The sequence below is a fragment of the Trachypithecus francoisi genome, unplaced genomic scaffold, assembly GCF_009764315.1.
Source record: "Trachypithecus francoisi isolate TF-2019V2 unplaced genomic scaffold, Tfra_2.0 Lachesis_group18, whole genome shotgun sequence".
NCBI lineage: Eukaryota > Metazoa > Chordata > Mammalia > Primates > Cercopithecidae > Trachypithecus > Trachypithecus francoisi.
In genome coordinates this window covers 72647294-72667448 of record NW_022681463.1, presented here as the reverse complement: position 1 = coordinate 72667448, position 20155 = coordinate 72647294, and the positions used below count along the sequence as shown (strand labels likewise).

Sequence of the window (20155 nt, the reverse complement as noted above, 5' to 3'; positions counted from 1 at the left end):
GAAGAATTGATTGCTGTTTCAATGAGATCTCTCTGCACACAAACATTTACTAAGAACTCACCTAAATTGCAGCTCATTTTTAATGTGGAACAGAAAACTCGGCTTGTGCCTACATATCTCATAACAGCTCATTCTAGAATGAGTCTAACAATACATTTCAGTAAACTGTATTATACTTAGACCACCAGCAGAAATCTGGGATAATTGGGTCGTTGAAGAATAAACACTAAAGGCAGGACAAGGGGTCAATCGTGGAGCAAGAACTTTATTCAGGAAACTGGGGTAATGTCCAGAATTCCTCAAAGGCTGCACTGGGGAGGCTGTTTAACACAGAATTCTCCAGTTGGTTGGAGAGCAGCTGGGAGAGGTCTCTGTAAGAGTAAGAAGCCTGCTTTCTATTTATTTATTTTTGGGGGCAGGCATGCCTTCTTCAAACAAAAAGAAAGCCTCGGCATACAGAACCTGAATCTCATACAGACAGGGTCTCATTCTGTTGTCCAAGTTGGAGTGCAGTGGTGCGATCACGGCTCACTGCAGCCTGGACCTCCGGGCTCAATGGATCCTCCCACTTCAGTCTCCTGAGTAGTTGGGAGTACAGGCGCGAGCCACCAAGCCCGGCAAAATGATAGAGACAGGATTTCGCCATGTTGGCCAGGCTGATCTCAAACTCCTGGACTCAGGTGATCCACCCACCTCGGCCTCCCAAAGTGCTGGGATTACAGGCTTGAGCCACTATGCCTGGCCTGAACATCATTTTATATTGTTTATTATTATTATTACTATTATTATTGAGACAGAGCCTCGCTCTGTTGCCCAGGTTGGAGTTCAGTGGTGTGATCTCAGTTCACTGCAACCTCCACCTCCCGGTTTCAAGCAATTCTCCTGCCCCAGCCTCCTGAATAGCTGGGATTACAGGTGCATGCCACCATGTCAAACTAATTTTTGTATTTTTGGTTGAGATGGGGGTTTCTCCATGTTGGCCAGACTGGTCTCCAACTCCTGGCCTCAAGTGTTCTGCCTGCCTTGGCCTCCCAAAGTGCTGGAATTACAGGCATGAGGCACCGCAACCCGGCCCTCTATTGTTATTATACTGTTGATGGCAGCAGTGGGCCATCTGGTGTGCTGCTGCCATCACGCTAGCCACTGCAAGGAGGGTGCAGGGAGGAGGCAGACAGCCCTCACCCCTCTACCCCCCATTTCCTCCACCCCTCCACCCCACCGCAAACCCCCCACCCCCAGCCCGCCACCCTGGGGGCTGCCACAGTGGGGCCTGCCCAAGTCGCCCGCCTGGCAAGGGGGAGCTCCAGGCCAACCCTGAGCCCAGGACCACAGCGGGAGCTTTCAGCAATATCGCCCCTACACCAGATGCCGGTCCAGGCCCAGTGAGGACCTGGAGCCCGTGCCCCAGGCTTCGAGGAGGCGCTGCCGGTTGCTGGTGAGAGGCGCTGGGAGCCAGGGACAAGCGGGAACTCTGCCCCTTACAAGTTGGTGGGGTGGGACCTCCCCAGGTACAACTGCAGCTACCTAGGCTACAGCTGCAACTTCAGCATCTCTGTGCTCTTGGGAGCTGGGAGTTGGCAGGAGCTCTGCCTTCCTGGGCAGGGCTACAGCCACCCAAGTCTTGGCTGTGGATCAGGGCCTCCAGCTCCATGCAACAGGCAGGAGCCCCACCCCACCCCACTGAAAACTGGGGCTGCAGCGCGAGGTATCCTGCAGGCTTGGGAGTCCTGGAAAGGACCCCCCATGCCTTTGCAGACTCAGAGGTGTCTGTTCCCACTGCCTAGCATCTCCCCACTCCCAGGGCCTGCTCTGATCTTGGAGGCACACAAGCCAGGCCAGGTGTGCGTAGGCTTGGGCCAGTGCTGACATGCCATCCTTCTGCCACCTCGGCCCCCTCTGGATTTTGGGAGCTGAGGAGCACAGGAGGGGAAGCTGAGGGTGGCTGGGTGGTGGCCTGCAGGTGCCCTTTGGTGCCAGCACCCTGCCATGGATGGCCAAGGGAGGCAGACAGGCTCCTGGGCAGAAGGGGGCTGATTCCCACTAAGGCCCAACTTCAGGCCAGGGAGGGCCTAAAGGCTGAGCACTGGGCTACCAGTTCATGAACTGGAGTGGGGACTTGTGGTGCCTCCTTTGGGCTGCCCATGGCCACCCATGGACCAATTGGCTGGCACTTCCTCCCCTCTGAGGTCCATAAAAGCCTCGGGCTCAGCCAGAGCAGGGCAGAGGGCAGAAGATGGAGAGACAACAGGAGGACCAGCTGCAAAGAGGGGCTACCCTCTCTGCTGAGTGCTTCAGAGGCCTGCAGAGATGTCTGCACAGCCTGCGGAGAGGAGTCACCCTTTCCAGGGCCTCCTCTCTGCCACCCTTTCCAGGGCCTTCTCTCTGCTGAGAGCTGAATATTCAATGGGAGGACTTGCCTGTAGAAAGGAGTTATCCACTGCGGGTCTCCTCTGAACTGTTCTAACACTAAATAAAACTCCTCTTCGTCTTCTTCACCCTTCACTTGTCTGCGTACCTCATTCTTCCTGGATGCAGGACAAGAACTCAGGCAAAAGTGCCACCAGCCACAGAGGTTTCCAGGAAGAAAACTGACACCCCAGAGATCCTATAACATTGCTATTTTCTTCCACTGTGGCCTAAGCTGATTTTCAGTGACAATGACCCTGACATACTGTTGAGTGGTTTGAATGACAGATGTAATCAGAACTATACTATGAAGATTTTGCCATCAAATGTGCATGAGGGACTTATTTTCTATCAGATTAGGCACATTTTTATATAAGATTCATGCTACCTGAATGATCCAAGTAAAGTGAGTAATGCAAATATTATTGGCACAACATTGTCATTTAAGCAACAAAAATTTACTATTAAGTACTATATATTTCATATATCAAATATCCCATATATCTTTGCCTGAGTTCCTCAAAATAAGAGACAAAGCTCACATGCAGAGTGTATTTGAAAAAATGGAGCCAGTGGACATGAATGTCAGCAGGGCCAGTGAAATAGGGAAGGAAGGAAGACAGTAAGGTGAGTACTGAGTTGCTATCACTGAGGAGCCTCTACAAATGTTTTCCAGGGCCAGCACGGTGGGTCACGCCTGGAATCCCAGCACTCTGGAAGGCCGAGACAGGCAGCTCACCTGAGGTCAGAAGTTTGAGACCAGCCTGGCTAACATGGTGAAACCGGACAAGGCGGATGGATCACCTGCGGTCAGGAGTTCGAGCCAGCCTGGCCAACATGGTGAAACCCTGTCTCTACTAAAAATACAAAAGTTAGCTGGGCGTCGTGGTGCACACCTGTAATCCCAGACACTTGGGAGGCTGAGGCAGGAGAATCACTTGAACCTGGGAGGTGCAGGTTGCAGTGAGCTGAGATTGTGCCATTGCACTCCAGCCTGGATGACAAGAGCGAGACTGTCTCAAAAATAAATAAATAAAATAAAAATAAAAATGTTTTCCAGGAGGCCAGGTGTGAAGGTTCACTCCTGTAATCCCAGCACTTTGAAAGCCAAGGTGGGCAGAGCAGTGAGCCGAGATCACACCACTGTACCTCAGCCTGGATGACAGAGGAAGACTTTGTCTCAAAAAAAAAAAAAAGTGTCCTGCTATCACTGTACTTTAGAATTGATTGCCACAATTTGAATTTGAATATTAATCTAATTCTGATTAAATACCTTTTAATTAATATCATATACAGTTGTTTAGATTTACTGAGCACAACCTCATTAATACATGTGAAAATGTGTCTGGAATTAGTTCCTTCTGGTGGGTTCTTGGTCTCGCTGACTTCAAAAATGAAGTCGCAGACTCTCGCAGTGAGTGTTACAGTTCTTAAAGATGGTGTGTCCGGAGTTTGATCCTTCAGATGTTCAGATGTGTCTAGAGTTTCTTCCTTCCAGTGGGTTCATGGTCTTGCTCACTTCAGGAGTGAAACCGCAGACCTTTGCAGTGAGTGTTACAGCTCTTAAAGGTGGTGCATCCAGAGTTGTTTGTTCCTCCCTAGTGGTAGGTTCGTGGTCTCACTGACTTGAGGGGTGAAGCTGCAGACCTTGGCAGTGAGTGTTACAGCTCATAAAGGTAGTGTGGACCCAAAGAGTGAGCCGCAGGAAGATTTATTGTGAAAAGCGAAAGAATAAAGATTCCACAGCATGGAAGGGGACCCGAGTGGGTTGCCATGAGTGGCCAGCTTTTATTCCCTTATTTGGCCCCACCCACGTCCTGCTGATTGGTCCATTTTACAGAGCGCTGATTGGTACATTTTACAGAGGGTTGAATGGGCTGTTTTTACAGAGTGCTGATTGGTGCGTTTACATACCTTTAGTTAGACACGGAGCACTGATTGGTGCGTTTTTACAGAGTGCTGATTGGTGCGTTTACAAACCTTTAACTAGGCACGGAGGGCTGATTGGTGCGTTTACAAACCTTTAACTAGGCACGGAGGGCTGATTGGTGCGTTTTTACAGAGTGCTGACTGGTGCGTTTACAAACCTTTAGCTAGACACAGAGTGCTGATTGGTGTGTTTACAATCCTTTAACTAGACAGGAAAGTTCTCCAAGTCCCCGCCTGACCCAGAAGCCCAGCTGGCTTCACCTTTCGAAAGCACAATAAGATCTCACAAATTCAGACTGCATTAACCACCAGGATTCATGGACTGAGAGTAAATTTACATTTGTATTACCGTTTTTTTTTTTAAAGGGTCTGCTTAGAAATTAAGCATGTAAAGGGAAGTGAAGCCAGAGTTGCGGACACTTTTTCTGCCCACGGTGTCTCGGATTCATTCTTAAGGAACTGAGAACTTAATCTTCCAAAATATCAAAAAGACCATCTTATGCCTCACCTCCCACGCGGGCTCCTGCAACACAAATGCCCAGCACACCAGGGTTTGTGGGATACAGTCCATACAGGCATCTCGCCAACAACTACAGCCTGGGAGGAAACCCGGCCACCAACAGCCGGGTTACGGCATCCTCTGCTATTACGATTCCAAACCCTGAAAGTCACCAGATAAGCTGCTGATGCCCTACATGAGGTACAGCAGAAAGGTCTGGGACCAAGTAAATCTTCCAACCCTGACCTAAAGTTGTGGGAGATTGGCTAGATTATTGGTGGCATCCGGCGAGATCTCGCTGATGAAAAACAAGAATATTTAAATGAATACAAAGCAGAAAAGATAGAGTACAATGAATCTATGAAGGCCTATCATAATTCCCCTGGGTACCTTGCTTACATAAATGCAAAAAGTCATGCAGCAGGGAGAAAGTCAACAGAGACAGTCTCGCTTGGAGAAAGGAGAACTGTACATGTGCATTCAGCCTGCCGAAGATCCAGATGATTACGATGATGGCTTTTCAGTGAAGCATCCAGTCACCGACCGTTTCCAGAGGAACCACTGCCTCATTAGTGAAATCCTTAGTGGGAGTGTGATGCCAGACGTTTGGCCAGTTGTTAGAACAGCTAGAATGCAGGTCCTCAAACAACAGATCCAACGACAGGTCCAGTCCTTAATGGTTCATCAGTGAAAACCAGAAGCTGAAATTCTTCAAATAGAGGAACGACACCAGGAGAAAAAGAGGAAATTCCTGGAAAGCATAGATTCACTTAACAATGAACTTAAAAGGTTACGCTGTCTGAAAGTAGAAGTGGATATGGAGACAATTGTAGCTGAGATTGCACAGGCAGAGGAACAGGCCCGCAAAGGGCAAGAGGAAAGGCAGAAGGAGGCAGCAGAGCAAGCTGAGTGCAGTCAGAATAACATCCTTCCTGAGGAATAACAAGCAGCCAACAAAGGCGAGGAGAAGAAAGATGACGACAACATTCCAATGGAGACAGAGGAGACACACCTTGAAGAAATGACAGAGAGCCAACAGAATGGTGAAGAAGGCACATCTACTCCTGAGGATAAGGAGAGTGGCAGGAGGGGTCGACATTATGGCAGAGGAAGGAACCAGTGACAGTAACACTGGCTCAGAGAGCAACAGCACAACAGGGGAGGAGCCACCAACAGATTCCATACCAGAAGATGAGAAAAAAGAATCAATGTTGTCTTGTTTTATGTGTTCTAAATACTTTTTTAAACGAAACAAATTTTTTTGGTTAAAAAAAAGAAATTAAGTATGTAGGTGAGGCGCAGTGGCTCACGCCTGTAATCCCAACACTTTGGGAGGCCGAGGCGGGTGGACCACTTGAGGTCAGGAATTCGAGACTATCCTGGCCAACATGGTGAAACCCTGTCTCTACTAAAAATACAAAAATTATCTGGGCATGGTGGCATACGCCTGTAGTCCCAGCTACTCGGGAGGCTAAGCAGGAGAATTGCTTGAACCCGGGCAGTGGAAGTTGCAGTGACTCAAGATTGTGCCACTGCACTCTGGCCTGAGTGACAAAATAAGATCTATCAAAAGAAAGAAAGAGAGAGAGAGAGAGAAAGAAGGAGAGCGGGAGGGAGGGAGGGAGGGAGGGAAGGAAGGAAGGAAGGAAGGAAGGAAGGAAGGAAGGAAGGAAGGAAGGAAAGAAAGAAAAAATTAGAGAAATGAAGCATGTAAAACCTGGCTCCAAATAGTATTTTAAAATATTTATATCTATCATTAGCTAAATACAATTATATCTTGGCAGTTATCTCTAAAACTGGCCATAATATGATCTGGCTACAATAGCTGGTAATCCCAGCTACTCAGGCGGCTGAGTATGGGAGGATTGCTTGAGCCCAAGAGCGGGAGACCAGCCTGGGAAAAATAGTGAGACCCCGTCTTTGGGAAAAAAAAACAAAAAAAAAAAACCCTAAGACTGGCCTTAGTAAACATTCAATACTCATTTGCTGAAGGAATTAAGATTTTAAATTGTAGTTACAGAGCAACTTAATAATTAAGGAGGGGGTCTTCTCTGATCCTCTACTAGCTGAATTCTAGTCATTGTGTATACTTTACATTTATTAAAATATGTTTTAGAGAATAATTCTATAAATCAAATGTTCCTCTACATCTAAATACCTCCAGGCAGTCTGAATTTATGATGCTGCTTTTGGTAAAAATGCGGAAAATCTAAGCATAGAACAATAAGATTCTACTGAATATTTCACAAATAGTTACAATAGACTTCTTATACCTTTAAGTCCCTTCAAATTGAGATTGTATGTTTCATCTGGCTAACGTCTTTTAATCTACATACCTTCTTGTAACATCTGAGATACTTATACACTATAAAATGCACCCATTCTGAAGCAGGACGTTTTCCTGACCCTTTCACTGGCAGGAACTGGAGTGCCTAGATGCTAGAACTAGCTGGCTGCTTCAGTGCTGGCAGGGGTGGACTCTACTCACTGGGTACCACTGCATTCCACCTCTCACAGGACGGGGAGCTGAAAAGGGGACAAATGGGAAGGTGATCTTCCCCTGGAGTCTGGCCGTTCCTGGCCTGACTCCTCTCTGAAGCTACGCTATCAAACTCTCCCTCTGAAGTCAGGAACTCCTTCTCTCCAACGTCCAGCTGTAGTCTCTAACATCCAGCTGCTTCTCTTTTCTGCTGGCTGAGTTCTGGGGTTTTTATAGGTATAGGATGGGTGGGCAGGGTGGGCCATGGGTGCTTTTGGAAAAGGCAACATTTGAGCAGGAAAATAGGAATGTAAGTTCTCACTTTGGGCCATGGCATTAGGCTTTTCAGCTTGAGGATGGGGCCATTGCCAGGGACCTGCCCTCTTCTTCCCAGAATTTCCCTGCCTCCTGTCTCTATCAATTCTAAGTATACAATTCAATGAATTTTATTATATTTACAGAGTTGTGTACCACAGTCCCAATCTAATTTTGGGACATTTCCATTACCCAAAAAAGAAACCTCATGTCCATTTACAGTTATCCCCATTGCCAACCCTAGGCACCACTAAACTTTCTGTCTTTATATATTTGCCTTTCTTAGACATTTAATATAATAAACATAATGCTTTAAAGGATCATCCATGTTGTTAACTCATGTCTTTTAAAACCAACATACATGGTGGTTCTGAATGATATCTCCTAATCATCTCATTTCAATTTCAGGGCAAAATTTCTGCCATGTACAAAGTTAAATAAAGTCATTTAAAGAATTTATAGCATCAGGTACACAAAACTAAAATGGATATTCCTAATAAAAAATAATCTGTCATTTTTTCTTTATTTTATTTTTATTTTTTTGAGACGGAGTTTTGCTCTTTTGCCTAGGCTGGAGTGCAATGGCTTGATCTCGGCTCACTGCAACCTCCAACCCCAGTGTTCAAGCCATCCTCCTGCCTCAGCCTCCTGAGTAGCTGGGATAATAAGCACCCACCACCATGTCCAGCTAATTTTTGTATTTTTAGTAGAGATGGGTTTTTGCCATGTTTGCCAGGCTGGTCTCAAACTCCTGACCTCAGGTGATCCACCCACCTCAGCCTCCTAAAGTGCTGGAATTACAGGCGTGAGCCACTGCTCCCGGCCTTTTTTCTATCTTTAATTATTTGCCAATAATAAAAACAGGTTCAACATGTTAAAATACTGAAAATACAGAACTACAGAAAAGTGTAGTTTAAGTGATTATCCTGCCTCAGCCTCCCAAGCAGCTGGGACTGCAGGCGCGGGCCACCTCACCCGGCTGATTTTCTGTTTTTAGGCGGAGACAGGGTTTCACCATGTTGGCCGTGTTGATCTCAAAGTGCTGACCTCAGTGATCCAGCCGCCTCAGCTTCCCAAAGTGATTACAGGTGTGAGTCATTGCATCTGGCCAAAAAGTGTAAAATTGTATCTTAATTTTACAATAAAATAAAGCTATGCTTAATACCTCAATTCCTTCTAATCTTGTGTTTACTGTTAAAAGATGATTTTCTCAACTTTCAAATCACTTGAAAAGTTGTAATACTAGGATAAACAGCTTATACTCTTCACCTAGATTCACCAATTATTAATATGTTACCACATTTATTTTTTCTCTGTGTAGCCCTCTCTTGCTCTCTGACTGACACACACGTGCGCACGCACACACATACACTCTCGAGAGCTGGTCTCATGACCCTTTAATCCTAAAGCTTTCAATATGTATTTCCTAAGAATGATAGCATTCTTTCCCATAATCACAATACTCTGATCACACTTGAGGAATTTAACATTGATACAATCCTATTATCTAATATAAAGTCCACATTCAAATTTTCCCAATTATTGTTCTCTTTTTAAAAACTTTTTCTTTAATTTTTTTTAATTTTAATTTTTTTAAAAAAAAATGGGGTCTTGTTATGTTGCCCAGCCACCGTGCCTGGCCTTGTTTGCTGGTGTTGAACTCCTGGCCCCAAGAGATCATCCCACCCCAGCCTTCCAAAACTGGAAAATACAGGTGTGAGCCACCACACCTGGGCTCCAATTCTATTCTAGTCGTGTCTTTTATAACTTAAAAAAAAAAAAAAAAATCCAGAGTCAATGGAAGAAAATCCATTGCATTTTGTTTACATGTCCCTTTACCCTTCTTTAATCTAGAACAATCTCTACTCTCTTTAGTTCTTTCCCTACACTGACAATTTTAAAGATTGCAGGCCAGTTGTTTTGTAGTATGTCCCACAAGCTAGATTTTTTTTTTTTTTTGAGACAGAGTCTCACACTGTTGCGCAGGCTAGAGTGCAGTGGTGTGATCTTGGCTCACAGCAACCTCTGCCTCCCGGTTCCATTGATTCTTCTGCCTCAGCCTCCCAAGTAGCTGGGACTACAGGTGCGTGCCACCACATCTGGCTAATTTTTGTATTTTTAACAGAGACAAGGTTTCACCATGTTGGCCAGGCTGGTCTTGAACTTCTGACCTCGTGATCTGCCTACCTTGGCCTCCCAAAGTGCTGGGATTACAGACGTGAGCCACCATGCCTGGCCTTGTTTGTTTTTTATAATCAGATTCAGGTTAAATTTTTTTGAGGAGACTGCAGACAGGAATACTAGATACGTGCTGTTTTATCTTCTGAATGCCTAACCTCAGGGTGCACACAGTCTTTTTTTTAACATAATTATATATACATTTTAATTTTTACATGATTGGTATATTATATACAAATGTTTATGCCCAACCTTAAAAATAATCATTATAAAATTAGCCTGGCATGCTGGCGTGCACCTGTAGTCTCAGCTACTTGGGAGGCTGAAGCAGGAGGATTTCTTGAGCTCAGGAGTTTGAGGCTGTAGTGAGCTATGATGGCACCAGCTTGGGCTGACAGATATTGGGATAAATCTTATTTGATTACAATGTTATTGTTGTCGTTTGAGACAGGGTCTCACTTTGTCACCCAGGCTGGAATGCAGTGATGCAATCATGGCTCACTGCAGCCTCAACCTCCCTGGGCTCAGGTGATCCTCCCACCTCAGCCTCTAGAGTAGCTGGGATTACAAGCATATGCCACCATGCCTGACTAATTTGTGTATTTTTTGTAGAGATGGAGTTTCACCATGTTGCCTAGGCTGGTCTTGAACTCCTAGGCTCAAGGGATCCTCCCACCTCGACCTCCCAAAATGCCGGGACTACAGGCATGAACCACTGTGTAGTCTGTGTAATGTATTTTTAATGCATTATTGAATATGATTTGTTAGTAAATTAGAAATTTTGCATCTAAATCCATAAGTGAAATTATCCTATAATTTTCTTTCCACAAATTACCTTGTCTGGATTATTTCCCAAACATAGCTTTTGGTTTTGTTGGTTATATCTATATTTTTATTTTTTTCTATTTCCTTAATTTCCATTGCTAATTTCATTTTCTTCTTCTACTTTTATTTGTTTCTTACTAGCTTTTGAATTGCACATTTAGTTCAATTATTCTCAATCTGTCTTATATTTTGAATAAATTCATTTCTATTTATGCATTTCATTCTAATTGACACTAATTCTCATTATCTTTCTAGTTGTCCACAAGTTTTGATATGTTGTACACATAAAAATAGTTCATAATTTCCATTTTGATGTTCTCTTGAACCCATGAGTTTTTTAGAAGAGTATTTTTTTAGTTTGCTACCCCTAAATTCTGTTTTACAGATAAAGTAACTAAAGTCCAGGAAAATTAAATGTCTTGCTCAAAATTTTATAGCAAATTCATGGCCAGAAGATAAAGTCTCCTAATTACTATTTCACTCTGACTTTCCAATTTCTTAATTCATATTCTTCCCCATCAGAAAACTTCTTGAAATTAAATCAAAATTGTCTTTAACTCATGACACACCTAGCATTCCACCTTTTATTAGCCCTATCTGTTACACATTTAAAAAATATTTGCCTAAGCCTTTTCCTAAGTGTATCCAGACAGTTTTCTCCAGTCAGGATTTATAAATTTCTAGATATATCATTTGGCATAGTCCTCAGTATATAATGCTTAGCACATAGGCTCTCAATAAAAAAATTACTGAGGAAATTTTTATTTAATGAATGTTTGAAGAACATTATTAGTGCCACCTAAGAGTTTTATTAAACATCAAATGACAAGTCCCGGGCTAGGAGGAATCTGTCTGAGTTGTCATAGAACTAGTCCAGTAGATTAATGATAAAGATGAAACAAACAAAGGCAAGCAACGAGAACCACTGTTGAAATGGGCTGCAATTCTGTGGTCAAAAAAGTAAGGGGCAAGTAGAAATGCATGAAATAATGTAAATGAATTATAAATGACAATAAACAAACTTTCAAGAAACATTTACTACTATGAAAAGTAGGTTTTATTGTCCCTACTGTATAAATGGGGAAAGGGAACCCCAGACAGTGCGGGTCACTTACCCAGGTAATGCAGAAGGAACAACCCTTGGGTTGGAATGCAGCTAATCACAGCCCATAATCACCTTTGCAACCAGCCACAGTCTTCTCTTAGGGCCCTTACTTTAGGTCTTTCCTCCTAGCTCTAGCCCAGGTCTAGCCCTCCCCTCTGGCTGTGATTGGGAAATTGGAGATAGTTCTGAAGCAAAGGGAGAGGCTGGTGCTATCAGAATCAGTAGCCTAACAAAATTCTTTGCTAGAGGTTAAACTCATTGTTTTTTTCTTGTCCTTGAGAATACTTTTTTTTCTTTTTGAGACAGAGCCTACCTCTGTCACCCAGGCTGGAGTGCAATGCCATGATCTCGGCTCACTGCAACGTCTGCCTCCTGGGTTCAAGCGATTCTCCTGCCTCAGCCTCCCGACTAGCTGGGATTACTGGCGCCCGCCACCACACACAGCTAATTTTGTTGTATTTTTTTCTAGTAGAGATGGGGTTACACCATGTTCGCTATGTTGGTCTCAAACTCCTGGCCTTAAGTGATCCACCTGCCTTGGCCCTCCAAAGTGCTGGGATTTACAGGCGTGAGCCACTGCACCCGGCCAACAATATTTTTTGTTTTGGTGGAGAATGGAAGAATTGTCTAAGCAATGGACAGAATTGCCATCATCATACTGCTTACCTCATTAAAGCTGTTACCTCAGTAAAGCTGTTAATAAAAAGAGTCTAATGTCAGAAACTGCAATGTCATATTCAGAAAATTATACTTAGTAGCCATATGCAGTGGCTCACACTTGTAATCCCAGCATTTTGGGAGGCCAAGGCAAGAGGATCACTTGAGCCCGGGAGTTTGAGAACAGCCTGGGCAACAAAGGCAGACTCCGTCTCTATTTAAAAAAATAATATATATATATATATATATATATATATGTGAGTCTGAACTGCTTCATGCATATTTTCTCTAGGCATCTTTTTTTTAAAAAAATATTATTTTTTAAAACGGAGTCTTGCTCTATTGCCCAGACTGGAGTGCAGTGGCATGATCTTGGCTCACAACAACCTCTACCTCCCGGATTCAAGTTATTCTCCTGCCTCAGCCTCCCAAGTAGCTGGGATTGTAGGTGCACACCACCACACCCAGCTAGTTTTTCTATTTTCAGTAGAGTTGGGGTTTTACCATGTTGGCCAGGCTGGTCTGGAACTCCTGATCTCAAGTGATCTGCCCACCTCGGCCTCCCAAAGTGTGGGATTACAGGTGTGAGCCACTGCTTCCCGCCTCCCTAGGCGTCTTTTAAAAATGTATAGGTTTCTGACTGGGCACCATGGCTCACACCTGTAATCCCAGCACTTTGGGAGGCTGGTGGATCACGAGATCAGGAGTTCAAGACCAGCCTGGCCAACATGGTGAAATCCCATCTCTACTAAAAATACAAAAAATTAGCCAAGCATGGTGGTGGGCACCTGTAATCCCAGCTACTGGAGAGGCTGAGGCAGAGAATTGCTTGGACCCAGGAGGCAGAGGTTACAGTGAGCTGAGATCGCGCTGCTGCACTCCAGCCTGGACGGGGCGAGACTCCATCTCAAGAAATAGATAGATAGATAGATAGATAGATAGATAGATAGATAGATAGATAGATTTTCCTTTTATTATTTAATAAACAACATTAATTAGTCTTACCAATATAATTTGGTGTTGCGGCTGACATGGTGGCTTATGTCTGTAATCCCAGCATTTTGGGAGGCTAAGGCAGCGGGGTTGCTTGAAGAGTTTGAGACCAGCCTAGGTTACATAGCAAGACCCTGTCTCTATAAAAATAAATTGAGGCCGGGCGCGGTGGCTTACGCCTGTAATCCCAGCACTTTGGGAAGCCGAGGCGGGCGGATCACTAGGTCAGGAATTCTAGACCAGCTTGTCCAATGCGGTGAAAACCCGTCTCTACTAAAAAAACAAAAATTAGCTGAGTGTGGTGGCGCACTCCAGCCTGGGAGACAGAGACAGACTCTGTCTCAAAAAAAAAAAAAAAAAGTGTGTCCTGTTCACTTTGCCACTTAGAATATGGCTCTTTGCCACTGAATAATGTGGCATCTCTAGGTTAGAAAGACTCATGTACATATCCGTGTATGTGCCTGTGTGTGCACGTGTGTGTATGTGTATGTGTGTGTGTCTGTATGCACACCTTTTTCTTTTCCTTTTAACTCTGAAGACTTTGTGCTGTATTTTTCTTGCTGGGAAATGAGACAGAAGAACTGAATTCCTGTCATCTTGAAAGTTTTAATGACCATCCCATGTGGACATATGCAGTCTTAGCTGATGACTGATGTAACTGTGTAGGCCCATAAGACTGAGTAATTCATCAAATATTAAAGAGTCATTTCACAGAATGACCTTTTTTCCAGTCACTTTTCAATAGGATTGAAGCTTGAGCAGTTATAAGAAAAGCGGAGGACTCTTAGGTTTCTTTACTGAAGGTTCATCTAACCTTTTGGGAGATCTGACACAATAACCTAAGTGATTTTACCCCAAGCTAAGTTTTCTCACACAGAACAAAACTGATGTCGTTTCCCATGCAAATAAGCATAAAGAAAAGACATTTTCAAGGGGCTATTTTATAAGCGCTAATATTTAGAGCTCAGTTCTTGTTCATTGAATCAGATTTCCCCAAATCCAGTCTCAGGCTCCTCACAGTTTTTGGATTAATACACTGAACGGCCAACTACAATTGAGATGGTACCTTTCTGATAATACATCACTCTTCTATGATCCTCCTTATCATCATGTCTAAATCAATTTAGTTTGGCACAACTTATGACTCCACCCACCCATGTCAGTATGTAAAATTATTATATTTCCTATATGAGGGTGGAGAGATTAAGGACTGATAAAAGAACAATAGTGAAGAATTTCACTACGTACTGTGGGTCCTTTTTATTTGTACTCATCACATTTGATGTTTGCATATCACTAGTGGCATGATGCCTTTCATGTATGTGACTTGGAGGGCAGGTATTGGATCTGTACAACTGTGGGGCTGTGGGGTCATTTTCTAACTATCAAGATATGACCCAATAAAACCAGCACTTGCAGCGGGATTAGGACTGAATTCTAATTCAGCATTCTACCTTGAGTTACTCAACTGCCAACACAGAACTGGTGAAACTAGGCTGTTCTGAAGGGCTGGCATGCTTGCAACTAGCTTCACATGGGGAGAAAGATCATTCTGTCCAAAGATTGCTCTCTTGCTCTGAGCCCATGTGAAGAAAAAGAATCCCTACATTACCACACTATAACTTAGTTAAATTACAGGTGGTTTGCCATTCTAAAACGTGTAGACATTTGGTTAAATTATGTTTATTACCGATATTCAAAGAATCTGATATGTGATGATGTGCTTTAGGTACAAGATCAGTTCGCATTCCTGGGCACACTAGATCTTGACAGCAAGTCATTTTCTGTGGAAATGTTTGGTATTTAAAACATACAAAACTTTGCATAATAACAAGCTGAGTGCAGTGGTGGCTCATGCCAGCACTTTGAGAGGCTGAGGCAGGAGGATTGTTTGAGACCAGGAGTTTGACACTAGCTTGGGAAACATACGGAAACTCAATCTCTACAAAAAATAGAAAAAAAAAGTTAGCCAGACATGATGGCCCAGCTATTTGGGAGGCTGAGGAGGGAGAATCACTTGTGCCTGAAAAGTTGAGGCTGCAGTGAGCCATGATCACACTACTGCACTCCAGCCTTGGCAACAAAGTGAGATTCTGTCTAAAAAAATAAATAAATAAAGTTTCTATTTTACATCAATTATAATTCTTTTTATGACAAACAAAAAACAAAAAAACAACTCGGTTTGAAACCAGACATTTTCCCAATATGCATAAGCATTCAATTATTTTCTCACATAAGCTTTGAGGTTGCTTCATTCTTTCTAGATAGTTTTGTATCTCATTTCCAGTACAGATGTTTATTGCCTTCAAGGCTTTCACAGATAATTTAATCCGCGGCAGTGGAAAGAAAGAATCCCACAGGGGTAAGTTGGTGGGGGGAAGGGAGAGACTAGCCACGTTGAAGGAGTTTAATTTGAATCAAAACTTCTTTAGTCATGCCAAAGATGTAAAATTATTAAAGAAACGAAGATTTAACATTGTAAAAACAGAGGCAAATCTCTGCCTTGCCTTCTCTTTTCAATTCTAAAAATTATTACATCAATCCTATAGTAAAAAGTAGGTTAGCCTTGTAAAAGACTATTACCCTCATCTTTTTTTTTTCTTCAAACTTTTATTTTAGGTTTGGGGTTACATGTGAAGGTTTGTTACATAGGTAAATGTGTGTCAATAATATGTTGTACATATTATTTCATCACCCAGGTATTAAGCCCAGTTCCCAATAGTTACCTTTTCTGCTCCTCTCCCTCCTCTCATCCTCCTGCTGCAAGTAGACCCCAGTGTTTTCTTCTTTGTGTTCATAAGCTCTTATCATTTAGCTACCACTTGTAAGTGAGAACATGCAGTATTTGGTTTTCTGTTCTTTCATTAGTTTACTAAGGATAATAGCCTCCAGCTCCATCCATGTTCCCACAAAAGTCATGATCTCATTCTTTTTTATGGCTGCATAGTATTCTGTGGTGTATATGTACCATATTTTCTTTATCCAATCTGTCATTGATGGGCATTTAGATTGATTCCCTGTCTTTGCTATTGTGAATAGTGCTGCAATGAACACTTTTGTGCCTGTGTCTTTATGGCAGAATGATTTATATTCCTCTGGGTATATACCTAGTAATGCGATTGCTGGGTTGAATGGTAGTTCTGCTTTTAGCTCTTTGTACTCGCATATTTTGAAGGCTCTTTGCTACTTTACGGTGTAATTACATTTGCTCCTAGAGATGTACTAAGATGATTGAACACTAATTTGCACTTTGATTCAGATTTAAACTAGAATTGTTTGTCTCCAATAGCTACTATTTTAGGAAGTGAAAAATATGTTTTTAATGGGTCTCATTCCAGGCCTTGATTTCAGCATTTATTTCCACTTATGTTCTTCTTCCTTGGCTGTATCAGAGTTCTTTGGCTGACAGCAACAGTAGTTGCTGCGGGCCAACTTAAGTAATAAGGGAATTTATTGGACAAATTGGGGAAACATCAAAGGATTGAGAAGACAGCCCTGGCAGCTCACGTGAGTGTCCAAAGCATGCACATCTAAACAACCCCATCTAGCACTAATGATGCCAGTTCCAGGAAGAGAGTATTTGGTTTAATTGGGTCCTAGAGTCAGTTCCTCTTTCCTTGACTGGGAGAAGGCAGAGTATGTGAGAAACAGTCCCGTAAGACTTATTCAGGTAGTAATTAGTAATTCTCAAATAGTAAGTGGGGATGCTACTGCTGGAAGAAGGTGGACTGAAAGCTAGAAAGGCAAAAATAACCAAAAAAATGAATGGGTAACATCCCTATCCCTTTTCCACCTCACTGTGCTTTCTCCTTTTGTATATCTCCTCTCTTCCTTTGTCTCTCTGTCTCTTTTTAAATCTCCCCTTTTCTTGCCTTTTAAAGTTTATCTCAGCTGAGCTCTGTGGCTCACGCCTATAACCTCAGCACTTTGGGCGGCCAAAGATTGAGGACTGCTTGAGGCCAGGAGTTCAAGACCAGCCTGAGTAATGTAGTGAAATTCTGTCTCAATTTTTAAAAATTAAATAAATAGAAATAGAATTTACCTGTTGTCTTGGTTGGAATTTTTGTCATTGCTCCAGCTTCTTTACTAGTAACACTAATATCAAAATTGTATCACATAAACAACTGATCCTTATGGGCAATTGGTGTTGGCTAAATAGGCAAACGTCTACATAGCATAATATTTGAAGAAATATTCCTGAATTTATCCCTTCCAAACTACCATCTCATTCAATTGCCTGTCATTATGCCTACAATTTAATTGTTACAAATTCATTCCTTTGGTTAAAGCAACGAGACTTCAGGAATTTACCACTGAAAGATACTAATTCATTGTTAATTTTTTTCCATCTTATAAAATCAGTCAACCTATGTTATCATAGGAAGCCAGGTATCAACCCACCTGCCCATGGGTGAGTGAAATTGTGGCAGAGTGAAATTAGCATTTACTATGGAGGCAGAGCTCATAGGACTGACCTCAGATCTACTTCTTTCTGGTTGTGTGGGCTTGGTGAAATTATTCATCTTCCTTAAGTTCCATTTACCTCAGCTGTGAAATGGGGATAAAATTCTTATAACATTTGGTTGTGAAAAGTCAATAACATTCACAGGGCACTGTGGTTCATGCATTTAGTCCCAGCTCTTTGGGAGGCTGAGGTGGGCAGATAGCTTGAGGCAAGGAATTTAAGACCAACCTGGGCAACATGACAAAACCCAGTCTCTACAAAAAATACAAAAATTAGCCAGGCATGGTGGTTCACTCCTGTAGATCCAGCCACCCAGGAGGCTGAGGTGAGAGGATCACCTGAACCTTGGAAGTCAAGGCTGCAGTGAGCCGAGAACACACCACTGCACTGCAGCCTGTGCAACAGACTGGGACCTTGTCTTAAAAAAAAAAAAAAAGTCAATAAAATAGTATTTACAAAGTAGTTACTATATTGTCTGGCACATAGAGGGTAGAGGGTATTTGGTAAGTGTTAAAATTCCTTTTTTTAACAAATATTTATTGAGCACATGTGGTTTCCCTCTATGCTATGCTACACAGTAGGAATAAAATGGGAACAGACATACTTCCTACCTTCTTGGAGGTTTACATTGTCCGGGGAAAGATACACATTAGTCAAACCTAATGTAGACAATATTGGTATCAAAAGACATATTAATTAGAGGTTCACAAATGGTCACACTCACACTACGTAAGTTAAATATATATATGAATTAATTAAGGGAAATATTCACATTCTGCAGATGCCAGGTGAACTCACTAGAGAAATACAACTGGTAACTCCAGGTGTTCAGGGGAAATTGTCCCATCTCTCACTCAGTCAAAGAGGATTTCACTAAAGAGATAATATTTCTATATTTGTATAAGGAAGAGAAGAGAGATTGGCTTCCTTGGTAGAGAAGTTTCAATTGTAGGATTTTGCATGGAGAATCTTTGGAAAATTGAAATAGTGCATTTGAACGAGGTGGGTAGTGAATGAATGAGTCTATGAGCAGTAGTTGAGGAGGTCAAGATCAAGGAAAAAGACACTAAGAAACTCCAATTTCAGAAAACCATGCTTAGGGTTTGTGGAACAGATTGCTAGTTGCATACCAGTATCTGATTTCTCCTTTAATAAAAGTATGCCAATTTTTTAGCTAGGCACAATGCACGCCTCCAAAAGACTACATTTCCCAGCTGCCCTTGCAGCTAGACGAATCCATGTGACTAAGTTTTAGGTAAAGAGAATGAAAGCAGAGGTGGCATGTAGTACTTGTGAAAGGTCTCCTAAAATGTAGGAGCACCTTTTACTTCCCTCTTTCTTCTTCTTTTTTTTTTTTTTTTTTTTTTTTTGAGACGGAGTCTCGCTCTGCCGCCCAGGCTGGAGTGCTGTGGCCGGATCTCAGCTCACTGCAAGCTCCGCCTCCTGGGTTTAAGCCATTCTCCTGCCTCAGCCTCCCGAGTTGCTGGGACCACAGGCGCCCGTCACTGAGCCCGGCTTGTGTTTTGTATTTTTTAGTAGAGACGGGGTTTCACCGTGTTAGCCAGGATGGTCTCGATCTCCTGACCTCGTGATCCACCCGTCTCGGCCTCCCAAAGTGCTGGGATTACAGGCTTGAGCCACCGCGCCCGGCCTCCCTCTTTCTTCTTACTGCTACCTAGCGGGAGCTTTAGCAGCCATCTTAGACCACAGATGGCCTGCCATGTACAGTAAAGCAGAGAGATAGAAAGAGCCTGGATTCCCAATACGTGCTGCTCTCATATCAGCCTTGAATTACCAATCTCTGGATTTCTTCCCTGTAAGCAAAAAGTACCTTTTCCAGTTGAATCCACTATTTGGGGGATCTTTATTTTTTAAAGTAGTCAAATTTAATCATATTGATTATATTGCTTTGAAAATAATCTAAATGCTATAAACATATCACATGTTCTCTTTAGGAATTTATATTGTATTGATCCTTAGATTTATAGAAAGCCACTCTAGGGTCTTTTTTTTTTTTTTTTTTTGAGACGGAGTCTCGCTCTGTCGCCCAGGCTGGAGTGCAGTGGCACAATCTCAGCTCACTGCAAGCTCCGCCTCCCGGGTTTACGCCATTCTCCTGCCTCAGTCTCCCAAGTAGCTGGGACTACAGGCGCCCGCCACCTCGCCCGGCTAGTTTTTTGTATTTTTTGGTAGAGACGGGGTTTCACCGTGTTAGCCACAATGGTCTTGATCTCCTGACCTTGTGATCCACCCGTCTCGGCCTCCCAAAGTGCTGGGATTACAGGCTTGAGCCACCGCGCCCGG

The 20155-nt window shown here is 43.0% G+C and overlaps 1 protein-coding gene and 1 pseudogene across 1 annotated transcript in view; both read left to right on the top strand.

Moving 5' to 3' along the window:
- The window catches only part of LOC117063305 (translation initiation factor IF-2-like), a 54947-nt gene that overhangs the window by 14046 nt on the left and 20746 nt on the right, over window positions 1-20155 (top strand). The gene's annotated exons all lie outside the window — the stretch shown is intronic.
- On the top strand, window positions 4551-6063 carry LOC117063304 (annotated as a pseudogene).